We start from the raw sequence: 21,135 nt of genomic DNA, 5'->3' as shown, positions 1-21,135 counted from the left end.
TATTTTTCTCCAAAGTAATTTCTTAATCATGCTTATATTTTACATTTACCTTTGTGGGCTTTAATTTATTTGTGTGTTATTTTTTTTTTCAACAAATTGCATTGCATAACTTTGTGTGTGTGTGTCATGTACTCCATGTATCATCCTGTAACTTTTTGTAATTCTGGGCTGTTGTTGATTTGCCTCATCTGAAATGAGGATTGTGAACATTTTACAGTACAGCTAGGTGTAAGTGACCATATGACATCTTTACAGGGATGCTGTCTGTTTGCTTTTCATGCTCTAGAACCATAACTGGTGAGTCACACACCAGCTGAGTGCTTTCAGGAGGTAGGGCGGTCCTGTCCCGGTGATGTTATCTCAAATCCTTTAATTAGAGTTGCCTTTTAAAAATGGTGGTATACTTAAAAGGTCAAAAGAGAATGACTGATCCCTAAAGATAGCATAGCCAGAGAGTAGCTGACTAACCAAAGCACTTGATACGAATGGGAGGTGTTTTTTTGCTTCTTTTCTGCTAGACTCCGACCTGAAGGTTTTCTTTTTTTCCTTTCGCTAAAATAAGCTTTGTCCAGGTGTAGACTTTACTTATTCAAGTGTGTGATTTTTGTTTCTAGGGATAGATTTCTGTTTACCATGTCCGTTGGTATCATATCTTTATAAACTTTTTTTGATCTCTGTTAATAGTGCAGGATATGTTTTTACAAAAAAATGAAATATGAATTTGTTGACTAATAAATGGTTGTTTTATTCAATTACATTAATACTTATTATTAATTAATGCAAGATTAAAAGGTAAGAAATTCCACAGCAATAAATATTGTAGGTTAAAAATGGAAAACAGTTATTCTCCTTAGAGGGACTTTTATGCAGCAATGATCATCCAGTTTCTCTTTGTTTACTCGGGTAATTTAAGTGCAGGCTGGGCAAGATAAGTTTCCATGAAATTAATCAGCAGCGCACAACATGTGGTAACTGTAAAGCATTTTTACTGTTAAGGTGAGGATGTCCTTTTAAAACAGAAATGAAATCTTGTTAAATTACCACTTTTACTGTATCCTAAACAATGTGTTCTATGAACATTTAGCAATTCTCTTAACAGTGCATTTTGACATTCTAGCCGGGTATAGTTGAGTGATGGCACTGATAATTCAGAAAACAGCTTTTCTGGTTGTCTACATCTTTTGCTCAAACAGGTTATATATGTGTCCAGTTAATGATGGGCTAGGAGTTTGAGCACCGGGGTTCAGTTCTATATAGTGATGCAGTGCTAGAACAGTCTGAAGTTGATATTGGTTACAGTGCATATTCAAAACTGACTTATATTCAAGTATTGCAAGTATTTTAACAGTACCCTTCATACAAATAAAAAATGCTTTCATGCTGCATGGAACTCATAATAAAAGGGACAAGAATTAGGGATGGCAGAATGAAGGGTGGTAATATATAGCAGAGCAAGTTCAGCATTCCTTAATATGTGGATATTCAGGAATGGGAAGTGCTTTGTTCATCCAAGCACTGTAGTTCTGAGGTTTATAGGTACATGATGCTACATTAATAGAATCCTGATCTTCTGTCAAAAACACAGTTTAAATTTCAGTTTTTAGGAGCTGTAAGACAGAGAGAAATATGGCCACTTAAAAATGTGCAAAAGGCTTACATAGTGTCCCCTGTCATCATTTTCTTAGTTCCACAAGTACATTTTGAGCATTACGGGTCAATCCTACCTTTGCAACATATTGTAGATACTCTGAAGTGGGATAGAATCACGGTTAAGGTGTTCTTGTACTTGCTATTGCTCGATTAGTGCAGTCTTGATAGGATGAAGTGAAATGTATTTTTAGTATAAATATTTTGTTTTTTGCAATGCGACACATAATTTGTAATGGTAGTCTTTATGTAATCTGTGAAATATGGAAAATTTTAAAGTAGTATTCTTTAAATCATAGATGATTCTAAGATTGAAATGGCAACAGTTCTCATTAAATGTTAGTTCAAATCTTTTGTCTCTGTAGAAAGGCTGCCTCTGTTCTTTAGCCTGATTGATCTCTTACCAAAAACAGTCTTCAAGTTGTTTTGCTATTGCCTACCACCATTAACTTTAGTATCCCATTTAAAATGCATCATTTTCAAAATCTACACTGAAGTTATATAATGTTAGGTTTCTTAACCCCATACAGGGACACAAGAAAATGACTGGTGCCTGTCCTGCCAGCACCAGCTGCAAGGCTGAAACTAAACCTGCACAGGTGGGAACCAACACCAGACAGAGCACCAGCAAATGCAGGGCACCCTCCTGCTCACACCACTCTCTGATATTGGACCAGTTTAGATTTCTCTGTCATCCTATCATGCATGTCTTTGGCATGCTGGAGGAAGTCCAAAGATTAAAAATGAAGGGTGCTTTTTTTAATTGAATGGTTTGTTTAATTAGACTATTCAGCTTTTGAATGCTAGATTTTAATGTAATACTTTCATTCTATATGCCTCAGTGTATATGAGGCAAAATCTTATAGACATTTACAGAATAATTAATCAGACAAACAATGGCTAATTTTGGAGTTCTTTGAGCTTTGTCTTTCACTAGATGCTTGATACATAGACTGAACTATTAAACATTGTCTTGTGCATTAAGTGTAGGCAAAGATATTGGTCATGCTTTAGTTTAGGTGTCCATTATAAATACTCTATAAACATTTTATTAACTATGCTATTAACAATAAAAATCTATCATTAAAAACCAACATGACTCAAAGAATGTTGCTTTCATATTTTTATTTTTTGATGTCATTTTTAGATTATTATACACTGTTAATGCCACTAATAGAGCCGTTTATACTTACCAGCAGGTTGTCCAAACTTTTTTCAGAAGCAAATCCTGTACTCTCCTAAATCTTCTCAAAGCTAGTTTTATTCATGTGTGTTTATAGTGTATTACAAAAATGTCTATTCACTGTTAAAAAAATATTTTTGGAATTGTGATGACTCAGATAACATAAATGTCTAATCTCAATATACTGTGTATTAAAGTTCTGCTTATAAAAACACCAGATCATACTTGTTTCATCCCGCATCTCAGAAAAAGATAATTGTTACATTTAAAATTAGAAGAAGTGCACATATTATTATAATTATGTGGGCTGAAAACATCCTATATTCAAATACTGAATTAATACTAAATCAATATTGTATATATTAAGTATTAATTCTAAATGTGAACTTTCCATTTTTATATAAATGTATACACTTTGTTAGCAAAATTAACAAATTCAAATACAGTGATACTATAGGCATAGGAAGAATTGACATTCTTAATAAAATCATGAAAGTTTTCTAGGAAGATACCTTCCATTTTAAACAGAGGCCAAGTTATGAAATTTGTAATTTTTCAGAGGTCAGCAGTGATGTAAAATACATTCATTTGCGGCATTATATAAAAGTTCCTATATGTGTTAAATATGAATTTTCCAGTGCTGAACATATATTTTTATATAATCCTAATTACCGCAAAGCAAGCTGAGTGGAAATTCTGAATACAATCCCAGAGAAATGTCCATATTGTGCCAAATAAATAAAAAAGTCTAATGAAATTTACAGTTCAGTTATCTGTCTCTATTAAATTTTAAGGTAATAATCCTGCTCACTTCTTAATTAGTCATATAAATCTGTGGTATAATGGTGTTTGATTCACTCTCCTCTTTATGGAATAAAATATTTGAAGATGTCCCCAGCATTCTTAATATCAGTCATAAAGCAGGCACAAGTCCTTTTTAGCGTAGCCCTTACTTTTTTATGCTGCACATAAATCTGAATAAGATAGTGGATTCCTTAATGAAATTAAATGCTTTGAGTTAAATATTTTTAAAAATATGTAATTCCTATTTTGCTTAACAATAAGGCATTTATTGAAATTAAGTATGGTTTTGAAAAAATAAAAAAAGTTTGTTAGAATTTATTTAAAAAGCACACTGTATGGAGATATGCAGGAAATATATTTGCGATATCTAAATAAGCTGACATTTTCCATGTTTTGCTTTTCTTTGAATTAATTATTAAACATGAGTACTATATGTCTGTAATACTTTTATAACGTTTTATTGCAAATATACAATGTTTTTGCCTTTGTTTATTTGTATTGATCATTTCCAGATATTGCCGTGTATGTTTTCAGGACTGTAGTCTGATAAGTGTAAATCTTGATAAGTGTAAAGGAATATTGTCAGGTTTTGTGAAATTATGCCTATCAAAGGGTTATATTATTAATTTAATCAGAGACAAATCATGTATCCTATTTATATGTAAATTAAAACAAAAAACAAAAAAGAATTACTCATTGTGCTGATTTTACATATTTTTAATTCTAAACATACTATATTGTTTTTTTAATAATTTTTCATTGTAATTATACTTTACTGTTTTAAATAGTACAAACAAAATGGAGTATTGCCTTAACTGAATCTGAATTTTTTTGATAGAAGGTAGTCACAACTGTGTATGTTTTTCTTGGAAAAAGTCCCTCAAAAGATCAGAAGTCAGAACCCCTTGCAGAAAAGTTGCGTTGTATGCTATAGCAGACGTTGGTGGTTTAATGAACCCTGTGATAGATGGTGTGGATTTAATAAAGTGAGAAAGCTTTAATACTTTCTAATAGCATGCAAGGTCATTTAAAGTACTATAGCTCCATGTATCTCTTTTAATACTTACTTTGATTTCAGTTATGCGTAAACATTTTACCCATAGCTATCGGAGGTCTTCAAGTTAAAAATGTGTTGGGCATATCAGAACAATATAGATTAGAAAAATCATATCAAATCAGATCAATAATTTTAGACTAAGGATTATCCCTAAGACCTAAAACAGAGCAGGACACTCCCATGTTCACCAGAGTGGACTCTCCCTGCTGCCGTCAGAATGTTCAATCTGTGTAAACATATGGTGTTCAATAATTCAAAGATATTATTAAGCTAGGTTTCTAAATGCGTAATTTCATTTTTAAGGCATTTCTATTTACTTCTATCAATATGCACCAGGTGTTTAAAAGAAATGTTTGGGCATGATTCACTTGAAAAGCATTTACATTGCTGTCATTGATACTAGATACTTCTGTATCAGAATGATCTGGAAATATACTGTTCTGTGAGAACAAACATTTTTTGTGGTCTACTAGCATTTATACAGTGATTTTACTGTAATCAAATATGTAGCATTATCTGAGATCAGAGTTTTTAATATAAATATAACTGTTAATAGATGATATCTTGTTAGAGGTTATGCAGGCACTGGGTATAAATATACTTTTCAAAATGTAGCTATAATACTAGTAATTATAGCTGTCTAATTCCAATGCGTCGATGGCACTTTTGGAAGTATTTCATTACTTTCTACCAACAAGAGAAGTGTATATCAAAGCTAAATTCTAAAAGTGCTTGTTGAGTGTTGAGGTTGGTGCCATTCTCCAGTTACTTAACATGTCATGCAAAATCTTCACTGAAATTGTAGTTGTCCAGAATATAAGTCTATTCAAAATGACATACCCAGCACTTTCAAAACCAAGAAAGATACAATACATTACAGTTAGCATGAAAAAAGAGCACAGATCAAGTTATGAAGTAAGACGATATAACATATTTTATAGTTTTAGATTTTAGACTTTTACATTTTACCGAACACTTAATTAATAGACGATGCAGAAAAATAATTAATACATTACATTATGAGTGTTTCATAACTCTGCATTTTTCTGTTTTTCATATCGCATCATTTAACTTTTCATATGCATAAAAAGTCATCTCTGTCGTTCTATCATTTTGACAGTAACTCTGTAGATCTGCTGGTAGCATCCCGAGTGCAAGGAAAAGAATGCTCCATGCTGCCTCCTAACTTCCTGATCACTGCAGATGGCATTAATAGGAACTGCAGTGGCACTGTTTGGCATTGTGTAATGTTAGTGCTATTGATGGCAACTGCCAGTCATAACGATGGAGAATTTGCTCTGATGCCAACATGTTATCACTATAACTTGACAGCACAGAGGGTGTGTTGTGTGGCAGGTTACCTGAAGGGAGCTGTTGATTTTGGACTGCCTGATAATTCCAGTGGCTGCCAAATCTGTGTAAAGCTAGAGTGCAAACCAGGCTATTTCATGTGCCCTTCACAGATCCTTGGTACTTTAGTATTCATTTATTTGTAGCTGCACAGCACTTTTATTTGTTATTGCAGCTTCCAATCAAGACACTCACCAAGGCATTTATTGAATATATTGAACAACCAGCACTATACCAAATATGTAGAATGTAAGGCTCAGTTTATTATAGCTTTCTGAAATTCATTCGTACAGTCACTCACTCATTACCGATCTTACAAAACGTCAAACTTTGCTTGCAGAGTGAAGAGACAGAACCAGGCTTATACTGTAGGAGGATAGGATTAAGCAGCTCACACAAAACCTCAGCAGTGTTCTAATAGGAGAGGCGAGAAAGCATATTTATGTTGAGCTCTGTGGCACCTGCTGACCTTGTCTCTATTTTTTTCCCTTGCATTTTCCTTGACCAAATCTAACCTGAATCTATTCTTGCACGTCTGTTTTATTCATGTAACGACAATAAGCATTTACTCATTTCTGTGTATTCATGTATTGTTTGATTGCTTTTAATTGTATTATTGTAGACTGTTTTGCAAATATTGTGTCCACTTATCTATCATTTTGCATCAGTGGAAATGACTAATACACAAACAGTAACAATGATGTTACTGCAGAATGCGTGTGTGCTTATGTTTAACATGGTGCACACCTTCCATCTTCATTTGCTTGCACTCTTGATTTGTACTCAATTGTTGTTTTGACCGAAGGTAATGTTTAGAGACAGAGCTCACTTTAAATGTCTAGTTCAAGCATACAGAGGCATTCAGACCAGGGAAATGACTGTACATTACAATTTTATCTTACAAAAATACTAATTTATGCACTGTCAATACATAGTCTAGCTCATCCCACATATACCTCTTTTATGATATTTAGCCTTTACTCTGCAAAATGTGTTAAATTAGGTTGCTGTATGAACATCATATCTTATGTCTTGTAGAATGAAAATACTGTATGTACATAATTGCAATCTTAGGGAGACGTAAAATTAAGACCCATGCTGTAAAAATAAAACTTTTTTGCAATCATAAAAATTTGTACTTTATATATTCTGGTTGCTTTGACTTTCCAATTGTTTTGGAATGCTGTAATTTAAATGCATTTGTTGAGGGATTTGTGGAGGAAATGTACAGCTGTCTTATTTTAAGTGTCTATACTTTTTATATTACTGTATAGTGTATGAGGTGCAGATACAATATGGCAAAGTTTAAAAGTCATATTCGTTTTCTTTTCTAATAAAGATTTTGTAGTTAAATTTTATGTGTGTGAATGAAAAAGAGAGAGTAGCTGTGTTCCTGTGTTACACTGGGATAGGTGCCAGCTTCCTTCAGCCTGACAATGGAAAAAACAATAAGTTCAGAAAATCGATAAATTATTTTAGCACTGACTCTTATTAATGAGCCTAGCTCCTTCAATCTATAGTTGGTAAACTCTTGGCCATTATGAATTTTTACTCTCATCTAGCATTAAATTGGACAAGTAGTGGACTCTCAGTTTAAACTGTAAACTTGGATGGTCATGCTGTACTAACAGATTGAAGCAAAAATAAAGATAGTTAATATGCTGTGCACATTCTAGATAATCTGTGTTAAAGTTTCACAAATCCTGTCATACAGACAAGGCATACAATTATTTGGAGGTTTCACTAAAATGAAAGGGTATGCATAGTGTTAAGGTAGCCTTTGCTCTGTTTATTTTATTACACGTAACTATTATTGCGGTAATAGAACTGCATAATATATTTTAGAGCAGTTTTACAGAGACATGAAGCACGTCTGTTCCTGATGCCTGTCTGCAGACAGAGACATTGTAATTTATTTGCAGTGCACACTTATAAATACATCTATACCAACTCATATTTTTGAATCTAAGTCCTGGCATCTGGAGAATGTTGAAGAACACTTAACTGAAAGTTTGTAGTTTTTTCTTTATAATTTTAATTGTCTGAGAAAAATATAATAAAAAAAAACAACTTTAAAAATAAATTAATAAACAATGAAGACTCACTAATGTGATTGTATTGCGGTCTTGTATATATGTTATCATCCACTTGACACTCGGAACCGGCCAAGTCTATTTAATTTCAAAAGCAACAGGGGCGAAGTGGTGCTCAAACATAAAGAATGCTGGCAGTCACCTCCAGTTCGCCCTCTGGTGGACATTCCGAGCGTTAAACTGGATGATAACATGCATTCAAGATCACCCCCCACCCTAGCCAGAAGGGTGTGGGTTAGGGTTGATTTCACCCTACAGTATTTTTAGTCAACCAATGAGAAACATGTGTGCCAAGTTTCATGAAAATCGCTAAAGCCATTCGGAAGTGATGCTGGAACATACATGCATACACACACACATACATTGACTTTTATATATATAGATTCTGTAGATATTTAATGAGATGCAGGTACAGTATAACAGACTTGAGATACTTACGGTTTTAGTTTGTCTCTTGTGAGCTATAAATTCTAACACTCTAAACAACTTTTCGGCTCTTGTCTTGCATGAACCTGCCAGGAACCTGAGAGGTCCTGAAACTGCTATTTTCAATATTCCAAAATCTTACTATGCAATTGAGAACACTCCTTTAAATTTGTGGCTGCTACTCTCTAGAATTCTGTCTCCACATCTGCACCATAGGTTTTCTCAGTGTTAAAGTCCAAATCTTATTTGAACCCACACTCCTTGCATTTTAAAGTAACAACTGTCTAACTGCCCTTTCTTTACCCAACATTGACTCCTTTGGGATGTTTCAGTCAAAGTACTCCTGTATAAAACTGGTTTTAACTCTGATGGCTCTTTTCAATGTTTATTACTTTTTGATTCCTCATAAAGAACCTTTCGATGGTGTTTATACGTATAAGTGTTACGTCAAATAAAGATTGATTTAGAATATACGTACAGTGAAAAATAAAAATATGGTCAAACTTGTTTTATCATCAAGCTTCACATCTTTCCAGAAGTCTTCAGAAAATCACATTACCATGTAATGAACTTACACTGGTGTTTAGGTAGTCATGCCCAAAAAAGCCTGTTCTTTAAGGCTTATATCTGTACAAAACAATGAAAGACATAGGAGCTGGATGTGGGACACGAGAATTAATGAAGTAAAAGTGTATACTCATATATAAAAAAATATATTTCATAGTGAAACTGTATGTCTTTGTCCATCTGTCTATCAATCCATCCATTTTCTGACCCACTTATCCATTTTGGCAATGTAAGGAGTTAGAGTCAGATAAAATATATGTCTCTTCATATTAATAATATGTGTATAAAATATTTAAATAAGCACATTGAAATTAAAAGAAATATACCTGGCATTTATACTAAACTGTCATTGACATCTGAAAACATTATAAATTGCAGACTAAATACAGTATATGGACACAAAGAATCTGAGAAGGCTAGAAAAACCATATGTGCAAAGAGCTCTCAATTGTAGCACTGGTGAGAGTAGCAGAAAACGATAAGACCCCTTGTTTAATATGTGTGTGGGAATTAACATTTTCATTTTCTGTTCATTCAGTGAATCCATTTTCTGAACCAACTTCTTCTGTTATTGCATTACAGTGTTACAGCCTTCTCTGTTTGTATCGGACAAAAGGTAATAACATACCCTGAGCAAGATGCCCATCCTCACTGTAACGTATTAACTTGCTTTAGTCTTTTCTGTTGACAGCTGGTTTTAACTTAATATGTTCATTTTCATCTGAATATTTATATTAAGGTATGTTAGGTAAGGCTCACCCCAACCCTGAATGGTAAAAGTAAGCTAAGTTAATGGATGGCTGGATGGATATTTGGAAACATCAATAGTATCATTCTGATTTATCCAAAATGAAAGTATTTATAGAGCATTATATGAAAAAGTGATTATGGATATTGTGGCCAGGCGTAGCAAGAACAGACAATGACAGTTGAGGAATAGTTGGGACAGCATCCAGGTCATTTACCAACATCCAGGTCCTTTACCAACAAAGGATTCCATGGAAGCTCCTGTTCAATCAGATCTTAGTCTGAAAATACACCTCATTCCGTGCACTCGGTTTTCTTATCTTGTGAGGACTGGAAGATGCAGAGCTAAGTGCCCTAAGTGGGTGGTTTCTCAGAGCCTCAGGGAGAAAAAAGAGAAGACACAGTCAGCAACAGCACCCCCCCCCCCCCCTTGCCCCAGCTGGTTTCCACATACCTTGAATGAGCCAGGGAGTAGATCGTCAGACACGCATGTGTAACAGCATGTAGGTTTAATTATTCTTACGCAACTGCATATTTTCAAGGAAAAGAAAATTGTAATGGGTTTAGGCCCTAAACTGGATTTAGATGGGATGCACTAAAGCACATGACTTAAATGTCTTTCTTATTTTTTACTTTGTACAGAAATGTAAGCATGTTGCTTGTGAATTTAAGTATGCATGTATATGTGTTATTGTTTTCTGAATTTTTACCACCTAAATATTTATTTTCGGTTATTTTCTTTTAGTGTCACTCTTAGGCATATGTGTAAAAAGGTGTTTCATGTATTTTCTGACTATCGACACCATGTGAATGCATCCCATCATCTTCTGACATAGTGTAAGATGATAACCAGTATTCATGCAAGGTAGCTTGCATGTTGAATTTATGGAAATCCAGTGAAACTTTTACAAGCTCTGGTGTGTGTGCCTTTGTTCTGAGTTACTGAATCAAAAAAAAATCCACCCTTGTGCCATTATGAAGAAGAAATTTATTATCTGATAATGTACAGCATGCCAATGTTGCATATTGTAGAGTAAACACAATTCTTCTGATGTACCAGGATTTAATGTTTCAGCATTTGATCTAGATCCAGCTAGAGTGTAAAGATACTGGCTACCACGTTTTTCCTTTAATAGACTGTCCTGCCTGCTCTAACTTAACAGTAGCTGGGAGATGTTTTCTACCTTGGCCAACCTTGCTTCTTATCTCCCAGACATCTGTCTTACAATTATGTCACTTGGGTTTGCACTAAATCAAATCAGCATTCCTTTGAGTCGTACCCTTGGAGCTGCTGCTTGTAAACTGAGCAAAAGTTTCCTTTTTATGATCTCCCTTATATCAATGAAATACACTTCTAAATCAGTTAATAGGCAGAGAAAAAAACAAAAACACGCCTTGTCCAATTTTGTATTTTTTATACCATGTGTCAAAAAATAAGTTGGGAATATTAGACCACATTCACCCATATATCCATCTCTTACATGTATTACCGTCACAGAAATATTACCATTACTAAAAGCAGGAACCACTTGGAACATAAATAGTTTCTTTCCTACTGCAGTTACTCTGGTTAAGCGAAGCTCTGATTGACTCCTCTCTTTCTGACCTTTAAACACCCCTATCCAAAGTTATGTAAACTTTATAAAGATGTTCTCGATATGACGAGGGTACTCAGCTCCAGTCCTGGAGGTCTGCAGTGGAAGAAGGTTTTCCCTCCATTCAGTTTTGTAATTAGAGGCCAGGCCTAGCAGGTAATGGAACTTGGTATTTAATCATATGGCATGTTAGTTCTTTCATTCTTTCAAAACAAATCTTTATCACAATGCAGATTTTCTGTAGATGAACAGATTTGTACCTCTTGGTTCTTTCCCTTCTACCTCATTAACTGCAAAACACAGGTAATGATGCAAATACACAGGTTTAAATGGAAGCACATTAGCTGCAGAACTGGTGGTTCCTTTGTCATTTGTACCTCATGTTTAATTAATGGCTGGTCAAGAAAACAGGCATTAGCAAATACCTAAATGCAACTGTTAAAAAATAAAATAGCCAATTAAGGGTTCTGAATTGTAACAAACAAGTTAACTAAAACTAAGCCCCAAAAATTATTGCTTTAGTAGTAAATAAATGGGTAAAAAATTTGGTTAAAACAAAAACCTACAGCTACTGTGGACCTCCAGGGCTGGAGTTCAGTACCCCTGCTATACAGCATATTACTAAGCATGAGTGCAATTCTGCATTGTCAAATTTTTGTACTGTATATATTTGAGTTTTTGTGCAATATATTATTAACTAAACATGCTGTCATAAAACATATTTTAATATATGTCCTTCAATATAAGTACAAGAGAAATTCCCAGCAACTACATTGCTAGGCAGTAAAGTTTAGGCTCATTTAGCAAATAGTAGAGAGAAACCTAATTTATCTTCTGTTTTCTTTACCTATCTGAAATGAGCTCGGTTTATGCTTTGACTGAACAGGGTATTTATTTTTCTTGAAATATGCATGTTTAAACTGGAAGAAAAAGAAAAAAATACAATATAACTTTTTAAAGTATTTGCACATATTACAGTAAAACCAAACAAAAATAATCCATATGTCAATATGTTAACAGGGAAAGTATTACTGTAAAATATTACTTTTGTGTGTAGGTTTGTTCATTGAGATCATTAATGGATTGCCTTCATTCACATGGAGGCAGGCTGGGCACATTTTCAGGTATATACTGTATATGTAGATGGCAATCTTTTCATTCATGTAGTATTAGCCAGATTATGCAATACTGAATCCAGATCTACTCACATTAACCAACAACAGATCCAGGCCAGGGTAGATTGAAGTGAATTGCATTTGATTTAAACCATACAGTGTAATTAATTTTGACTTGTACTTGACGTAGTTTCAGTCATATCAAAGTCAAACCTGTCACATAAACTAACTTGATTAAAAAAGAGCTAAAATGACAGTTAAAGTTGATTAGAAGGGCTACGTCTTTCATCATGGGATTTTTAGGATTAACGCGGTTATATTTTAATAATGGACAGCATGCTGCTGCTGTGGCTAATAACTCCATAAAATTTGGTTTCAGTGCCAGTTAGTTGGAGTTTACATGTTCTTCCCACATGCAAACAGGTATTTGATTGCTGATTAGCTTAAAAAGTAATTCTAAAATGTCCCCGCTTGAGTGGTGTGAGTCAAGTCAAGTGGTGTCAAGTATTACCTTTCACCTGATTCTTCTGTGATGTAGGATCTGGACCCGTACAACACTCAATTTGGATTAAGTGTATGAGAGTATGGGCAGAAATTAGATTAGATAAAACTTTACTAATGCCATGGGGAAATTCAAATGCATACAGCAGGAGAAACATAAAAATAAGAATACAGACTCACAGGACAGATAATACAGCAAATCAATCGAGAAATAAATAAAAAAATACACTTAATGAGTATATCGGTTGGTTGATATTTTTAATAAAGGAAAAAATGCTAGCATAAAAATGTAAAGCTTTAACCAAATGTTTTAAATATGTACTAATGGATTCCAATAATAACATACATTATTAACAGCAACCGATTAATTAAAATTAGTAGCCTTTTTTGTTAGGATTTGGAAACAGTGAATTTCAATCTTCAGATTTTACATGTAAATGCCTGTCATAAAATAAATTTGGGAAATGTAATGCAGAATTTCATTAGCAAGTGACTCTCATACTGTACATAGGTTGTCCATTGTTAAGATTTACCTTTAGCAAAGTGTTCCTCAATGCAAAACACTTTGAGTACAACTGGTTTAGGTCAGCATTGAATCACAAGTAACGTTACCAACAAGCAATGATTCCACAAAGGAGCGTTTTTGTTATGAAATTTGAGCGATTTTCATATTTATTTAATTGCAAATACAATAGTGTAAAGTCGATTTGAGTTGGTGGTGAAAGTAATATTCATGTGTGGGTTATATATACTTCTGTCCTTTCCACAGCTGATTCTGAATCCACCACTGTGTCCGAGAATTGGTTGTTTGATAGAATAATGGTTCCTATCTTGCATTTACTGCTTCCTTAATTTAGAAACTAGGCTCAGAAAATAGACTGAGGGATTATACATTATTACATGTTATATTTTAAGTGATTGCTTATCACTCATAGCATGCCTATATAAATGCCAGGGAAAATGGCGTGATGGTTCAGTGCGCTGGCACATCGGACTGAACCACAGCACTCTAGAGGGCCTGGTTTAACTCCTTGTCTGGCTACTGTCTGTGTTGCATTTCCACATTCACTTTCTATCTGGATAAGTTTTCTCTGGGTATTTTAGTATCCTCCTACATTCTAAAGACATTTATATTAGCTGGTTGACTGGTGACTAGGATTTTTTTGAGTGAGTATATCCAACAATGAAGAGACGTATCCTCCAGATTTGAACCCTGCTTTGCATTGAGTGTATGTAGTATAGGCTGCAGCCTCTTGTAAACCTTGTAAGGGAACAACTGCATTCAGAAAATACTTTATATAATGTATTTCTCAGAATGTATGACTACATTTACTGTATGTTCATACTCCAAATTAAATCTAAAATGTAAAGATTAATTAAATGTGCTTACGAAAAGTAACAGATAATTCTTTTAGTAGAAATTAAAATTCCACGCTGAAATTACAATTATGCAAACTCACTAAGCCACATCACAATGCATATTATTATTATTATTATTAAATTCTTGATGATTTGTAAATGGTGTCAAAAATAGATTAGTTAGAAATAAACAGTTAAAGCATGCTGTGAACAAGGCTATATTTTATGTCTGCTTCATAAACTTGCAGACTTTGTGATTAAAGTAGTTCTGTGCATGTTATATCAAATATTATAGAAAGAGTAAAAGTGAAATGATCGGAAATTTCATGAGTATTAACACATAAAGATCAATTGTTCCTTTTTTATTTTAGAGTCAAGCTGCTGCAAATGTTTGAATGAAGCTTCTGTTCAGATGCTAGTGGAGTGTGCTGTATTATTAGCAGCACAGTGTTGCCTTGTTTAAGTCTATTTTTAAACTCTTGTTTAACATGGTCATGAAATGGGTGTTATCTTTAAAAATGACCTCTGATTGAGGGTTAACTCTGATAAGAGCAAAGCAATAAATGCACTTATTTTTTTTTTCCTTACTCAAATCAGACCTAAATGGGTATACGTACATTTTCAGATTAATGTAACCAGAAAGATAAATGTAGCTCATGCATTCATCCACCTGCATTATATCACGGTCATGCTTCTGAGTAAAGATAAATAAACAGGCAATGTGGTCTAGTGATTACAGAGTTTAACTGTAAATCAGAAGGTTTCTCATTGAGTCCATGCCTCAGCTTTAATGTATTACTTTACTTGCCTGTGATGCAAATGAAAGAAACTACATCTGTAAACAATTGTAGCATCAGTTTACACTTGTAATGTACTGTTGGATGGTGTGCTGTAAAATGAAAGGTGAGTGTTTTTATAGGCTGTTATATGACCATTTTTACATTTATGCAGCCATTTTCCAAACCTAGTTCTTTCAATTTTAATGCTTGAATTGAAATTAGAGCTTTTTCTATTAGCATTATGTATAACAAATCTAAATTCATTGCAGGGTGCACTCACACATAGGCACACCAGGTCAGTTTAGTGACACCAGTTAACTGAACACTACAGTGTTTATGTGAATACAATAATAATACCAGGCTTTTCAAAATGAAAGAACAGATTTCAAAAATTTATTTCAAACAAACTGTATAAGACTGGGGTGGCACAGTGGTAGCGCTGCTACCTCACAGTAGGGAGACCTGGGTTCACTTCCCAGGTCCTCCCTGCGTAGAGTTTGCATGTTTCCCCGTGTCTGCGTGGGTTTCCTCCGGGTGCTCCGGTTTCCTCCCACAGTCCAAAGACATGCAGGTTAGGTGCATTGGTGATCCTAAATTGTCCCTAGTGTGTGCTTGGTGTGTGGGTGGGTGTGTGTTTGTGCATGTGTGTGTGACCTGCGGTGGGCTGGCGCCCTGCCCAGGGTTTGTTCTTGCCTTGCACTCTGTGCTTGCTGGGATTGATCCCTGTGACCCTGTGTTAGGATATAGCGGGTTGGACAAAAGGATACTGGTTAGAGGAAAGATCAAAGTTTAAAAGCCCGCCTAAAAGTACCAGTGAATGCCACCAAGAACTGTTTCTCATTCATAGTAAAATGGTGACAATACAACAAGAGAAATCATTTTGCGTGCTGCAATTTGAGAAGTGTGAGTCCATTGTTCAAGTGCAACGTGAATTCTACCGACAGTTCAACAAATAGTCGTCTCGTCATGAGCAAATTTACGCATGGCATAAAAAATTTGTAGAAGAGGGTTGCACATGCAAACGTAAAAGCACAGATGGTGCCCAGCCTCATTTCCACTTTGAGGTCCGGCGTTACCTGAACGACACCATTCCAGGAAGATGGATTGGAAGAGGTGAACAGCAAGATCTTGCTCATCATCTATGGCCTCCCAGGTCTCCAGACCTTACCCCGTGCAGTTTTTATCTATGGGGGTACATTAAAGAAAGAGTGTTTGTTCCATCTATGCCCACCAATCTTCAAGATCTGCGACATTGAATTGAGGAAGCTGTGAATTCAGTAACTAGGGACCAGTTGATTCGTGTGTGGCAAGAAATGGTCAACCGTTTTGATGTTTGTCATGGTACACATGATGCTCATGTTAAATGCATGCAACCTCAAAGACCATAGGACCAACCTTTGAACTTTCCTCTATTCAGTGATGTGCAGAATGTGTTTGTCTTATACAGTTTGTTTGAAATAAATTTTTGAAATCTGCTCTTTCATTTTGAATAGTCCTGTATAGTATTTTATTTGTCACTAGCTGTACCCGGCCACACGTTGCTGTGGCTCAGTCTGGTTAAATGGAAAAGAAAGAAAAGAGAAAGCGCACGTTTCTAATATGTTTAATTTCACAATGCTTGTGGGTATGCAATATTTTTTGTTGTTCCATTGTCTGTGCAGAATGTTAGACTGAATAATATTGTTAAGTTCGTTGATGTCTTTGTTTTTGGCCGCAAGAATAGCTCGTTCACTCAGCCAATCGTAATTCTTATAATTGGTTTGAATATTGGGAAATACTTTTTCAACCAATTCTTCTTTTGACGTCACTAAATTGCAGAAGTTATGAGGCAATGAAATTCGTCCTGAGGTCAGATCAACCGGCATCTTTCCGTTCCCAATTTCCAGATTTCTCCAACCCCGTTATTGACAGTTTGTATTATTTGATCGTAAATACCTTTTTGCTGAAGCGTTAGCTTAGGAATATTTGATTGCACATACGACAAAAGATCACCCGTGTTGTAATTTTGTTCACAACGCAATTCTACATCGAACGAAGCAGCAGCAGATCGATTCGATGATGGCATTCCCAATTGATTGAGAACTTTGTTCGCGATTTCTAAGCACAAATCTTCAATCATTATCAATGCTTAGTTGTAGATTTCTGCTGTGAAATCCATGTTTATATTTGAATTTTACTTGCGTATTCGATGGAAAATATCTTCAGCCATGTGCGATTTATATTTCTCCCATTAACTGTGTTGGAGATGAAGGAGAGCAGGCGGTCAATATGATTGCAAACAATGCACAAATTTGATTTGGATGTGACGTGTTGCACGTGTCATTAATGTATACATCCCAGTGTCGGTCGTTCTCCAATAAATTCAGATCTTGACATGTACTGCGGAAAGTGGCATGTGTAATGCCGTTGACAATTCTCAATTTCTGGAAAGACGTTGGAACGGGCACATTTACCAACAGCATGCGAAGAAAGAAGCATTCATCTTGATTGGGATGCACTGTGTCCAGTCTGCCTATCGTAGTTTCTTTAAATATGGCAGGTTGTCCGTCGACTCACTCTCCTTGTTTGCGTCGTTCAAATGATTTTCTACTCGCATTCCATGTGTAATACGTAGGCACTTCCGAATACAGCAGTGTTTTCGCAAATGTGTCATTTTGACATAACGTGAAGAAAGCAGTTAACATTGTAGCCGGTGGATTCAGGGCTATTTGTTGCACATTTGCAGCTGTGAAATAAACGCATTGTCCATCTTCTAGATGTACTGCTAAGTGAAAAACAACTGGACTTTGTTCATGTATGGGAAATGAAAGAATTCGCCATACAGCTTCATTGCTGCTTATGTATCTTCCAGCCTAATACTGTGCGATTTGATCGATATGTATGACTGCATTCTTATCACTTCTTTCTGGTTGCACGCCAAAAACTGCCATGTCGCTGCCTTTATTCACATACTTAGAAATGTATTTGATCGATTTAACGGAGTTACAGTATTCCACGTTTATGTGCGCTTAACAATGTAATCGGAAACATTGAAATGGAATCGTAAAATTGGAAATTGGGAAATTGTAAATGGATCGTAAATTGGAAATATTGAAATGGAATCGTAAAATATTTAGTATAGCGTGTGTTGCTTGTACATCCAACAGATGGCGCTGTTTTTCAAAAAAAGCTTGTTTTTACCTGTCACAGGTGTGACATCTATATAATATAGGTATATAAAAACACGCGCGTATTCGAATGCAACGTTGTGTCAAAATTTCAAAGCAATCGGTGAAGAACTTTCGGAGATTTAAGGTTTTGAACAAACAAACATTTACATTTTTATTTATATAGATAACTGAATACAGGTGCTTACTGTACTTATTACTTGTTTATTTATTTCTTCCAGTCAACAGTACTTTTGTTTCTTATAATTCTCAATAAAACCTTTTCATAAAGTAATGATAACATACATCTAAAAGGTTAAACTGACATATCCAACAATCCCAGATTCTTTAAAAATGTAACTTTGAAGAAATGTTCACCATTTTCAGACTTCTAAATTTCGTGGCATTTTGTCATTTAATCAAAATTGGTACTTCAGCATAAGTATATTTAGGTGGCTAATGTGTAAGCATCTGCATGTTCTTTGTTAAACGTTGTTTAATGAGTGCATTTAATGGGTACAAGATTGGTACATTCTGCACACACTGACCTTAATATAATATGTTTATATAGTAAATACTATAGTACGACTAATGAAATAATTCAAAAACAACTTTTTTCAGTGACCAAGCAAAAAAGGGGGGCTACAAACATAAGACTTTTGTTCTACATATATTAATTATAGCTTAGTTCAAATTAAATTCACTTTTTTGTCATGTACACATGGATACAATAAAACTCGTAATTCTTGCTTGTGTTATTTTCATTCTTCCTGGTCATGCAGATAAATATTACTTATATTAAGCACTAGTGTAACAGTGTAAGACAGAGTTATGCATACTTTATCACGAAGTCTAAACATTTCATTAATGTTATGTCTTTATTGCTTAACTGCCTCATATTATTTTTATTTTTCCACTAAGCTTGTTTGCTTAATAACATGTCTAAGAATGTTTTGCAATAGACTAGTGTCCTATTCAGAGCAGACTTCTCCATGATAGAGGTTTTAAGATACTTTTTTTGCAAAAGAAATATCTGAACAATAACTTCAAGATGTGTTTTTAAAGTAGCATTATATGAAAACTATGGAAATACCTATCAGTATTTTAGCATCTAATTTTGTATTCGTTGCATAAAAGAACAGTTTTTCATATTGATAGAAAATAATCAAGAAAGTCATTACTCTACAGTCATTAGTCATGAGCTTAATAACTGAATTCAGCAAAGAAATTGTTGATCATTTTAAATAATATACACATGGAAATGTGAATATTGTATCTGAAATACTTTTATACTTAGGTGGGTTTCCTGTAAACCAATCATGAAAAGTTCACAAATTCATTGTCAGACCTGATTAGTTAAGTTCAAGGTTGCAGGAATTGGTGGCCACTTCTGCAACATCTGACATAAGGCAGGAACCAAACCAAACCAACCCATTCTAAAGTACACCACACATATCCACACTTATTTATACTGAACCAAATTAAAGTAAACAATTAACTTGCAAGGTTTGGCTTGTGATTAGGAAACCAGAATATCCTAAAAAAAAAATAGGAATAGAAGGAGTGTGCAAACTCCACGTAAATGGTGACTGAGCCTGGGACTTCTAACTTCTGCAATAGTAAACACTGTAAACCATTGCCACCCCAACATGTAACATAAAGATATATCTTTTTAAATAAATAACCTAAAATATTAAAAATGTAATATAAATATTATGGACATATATAAAGTGTCAGGTACACCTTAGTTCACAGTTAGATAGATAGATAGATAGATAGATAGATAGATAGATAGATAGATAGATAGATAGATAGATAGATAGATAGATACTTTATTAATCCCCAAGGGGAAATTCACATACTACAGCAGCAGCATACTGATAAAGTTGATTGTGATATATTGATTTTTATGTTAATATCATTGTTTTCTATCTTCTGGCTTCCTATGTCCAGTATTGCCTTGGGTTTATGTAAGAGTGATTTCAGTGTATTCATTATTGATTTTCATACAATAGCAGAATTCAAATTGTGACACTGTTATGGCACACTTACAGCACTACCTTTCAGATATGATTAAGAAGCCATGCTACTCACCAGACCTGTAGATGTTTTGTTTTTTTATTAGGGCACTTAGATTGCATATGCAGTTAGTTTAAGAACCTGGTGCAATTCCAGGCAGATGACGATCCTTTGATGGTAATATTGGTGAACCTACTGGTGCCAAATGTGTAAAATAAGTTTATAAAGAATGGCAGATTTAACCAGAAAGAGGGTACAATGGTTCATTATACAAAACTGTTATAGCTCAGTGACAGCAGCAATCCCTCAACTAGAGGTAGTGCTAGCTGCCTGTGTCAGAACAATTCATTTTTAGTTCAGCCAGTTAGGTTGCTATTGTGTCCATTCCATTGTGAGACTGTGACTTAAAGGTTGGGGTTCAGTCCAAGGTAGATGATGACCTGTGGTTGGTGCTAAAGACATGTTTAATCTTGATCATCATACATTACCTATAAAGTAATTTAGTTCATGTGTAAGCTGCATTTTTTTGTGTGCCACTTTTTACTGATATATATACAGTTTCAGTGTGCCCATACTATTGCTTGATTGAATTGACCAAAGCAGAATGATGGGAGTAATTATGAAGGGAAAAAAGTAACATACTATATATAAAATAAGTTAACAACTCTCTGAGAAACCACAGACCCTAAATATTTAGTTAATTTTGATTTGCTGTGGTTATTTTTGAAATAGCTCATTATTCCTTTG

At 34.5% G+C, this 21,135-nt stretch overlaps 1 protein-coding gene across 4 annotated transcripts in view; it reads left to right on the top strand.

Annotated features, from left to right (window-relative positions):
* Positions 1-21,135, top strand: part of etv1 (ETS variant transcription factor 1) — an 89,411-nt gene that overhangs the window by 9,577 nt on the left and 58,699 nt on the right. The window lies entirely within an intron of this gene.

Source organism: Erpetoichthys calabaricus, chromosome 13 (assembly GCF_900747795.2).
Source record: "Erpetoichthys calabaricus chromosome 13, fErpCal1.3, whole genome shotgun sequence".
Taxonomy (NCBI): domain Eukaryota; kingdom Metazoa; phylum Chordata; class Cladistia; order Polypteriformes; family Polypteridae; genus Erpetoichthys; species Erpetoichthys calabaricus.
This window is presented reverse-complemented; position numbering and strand designations above follow the sequence as displayed.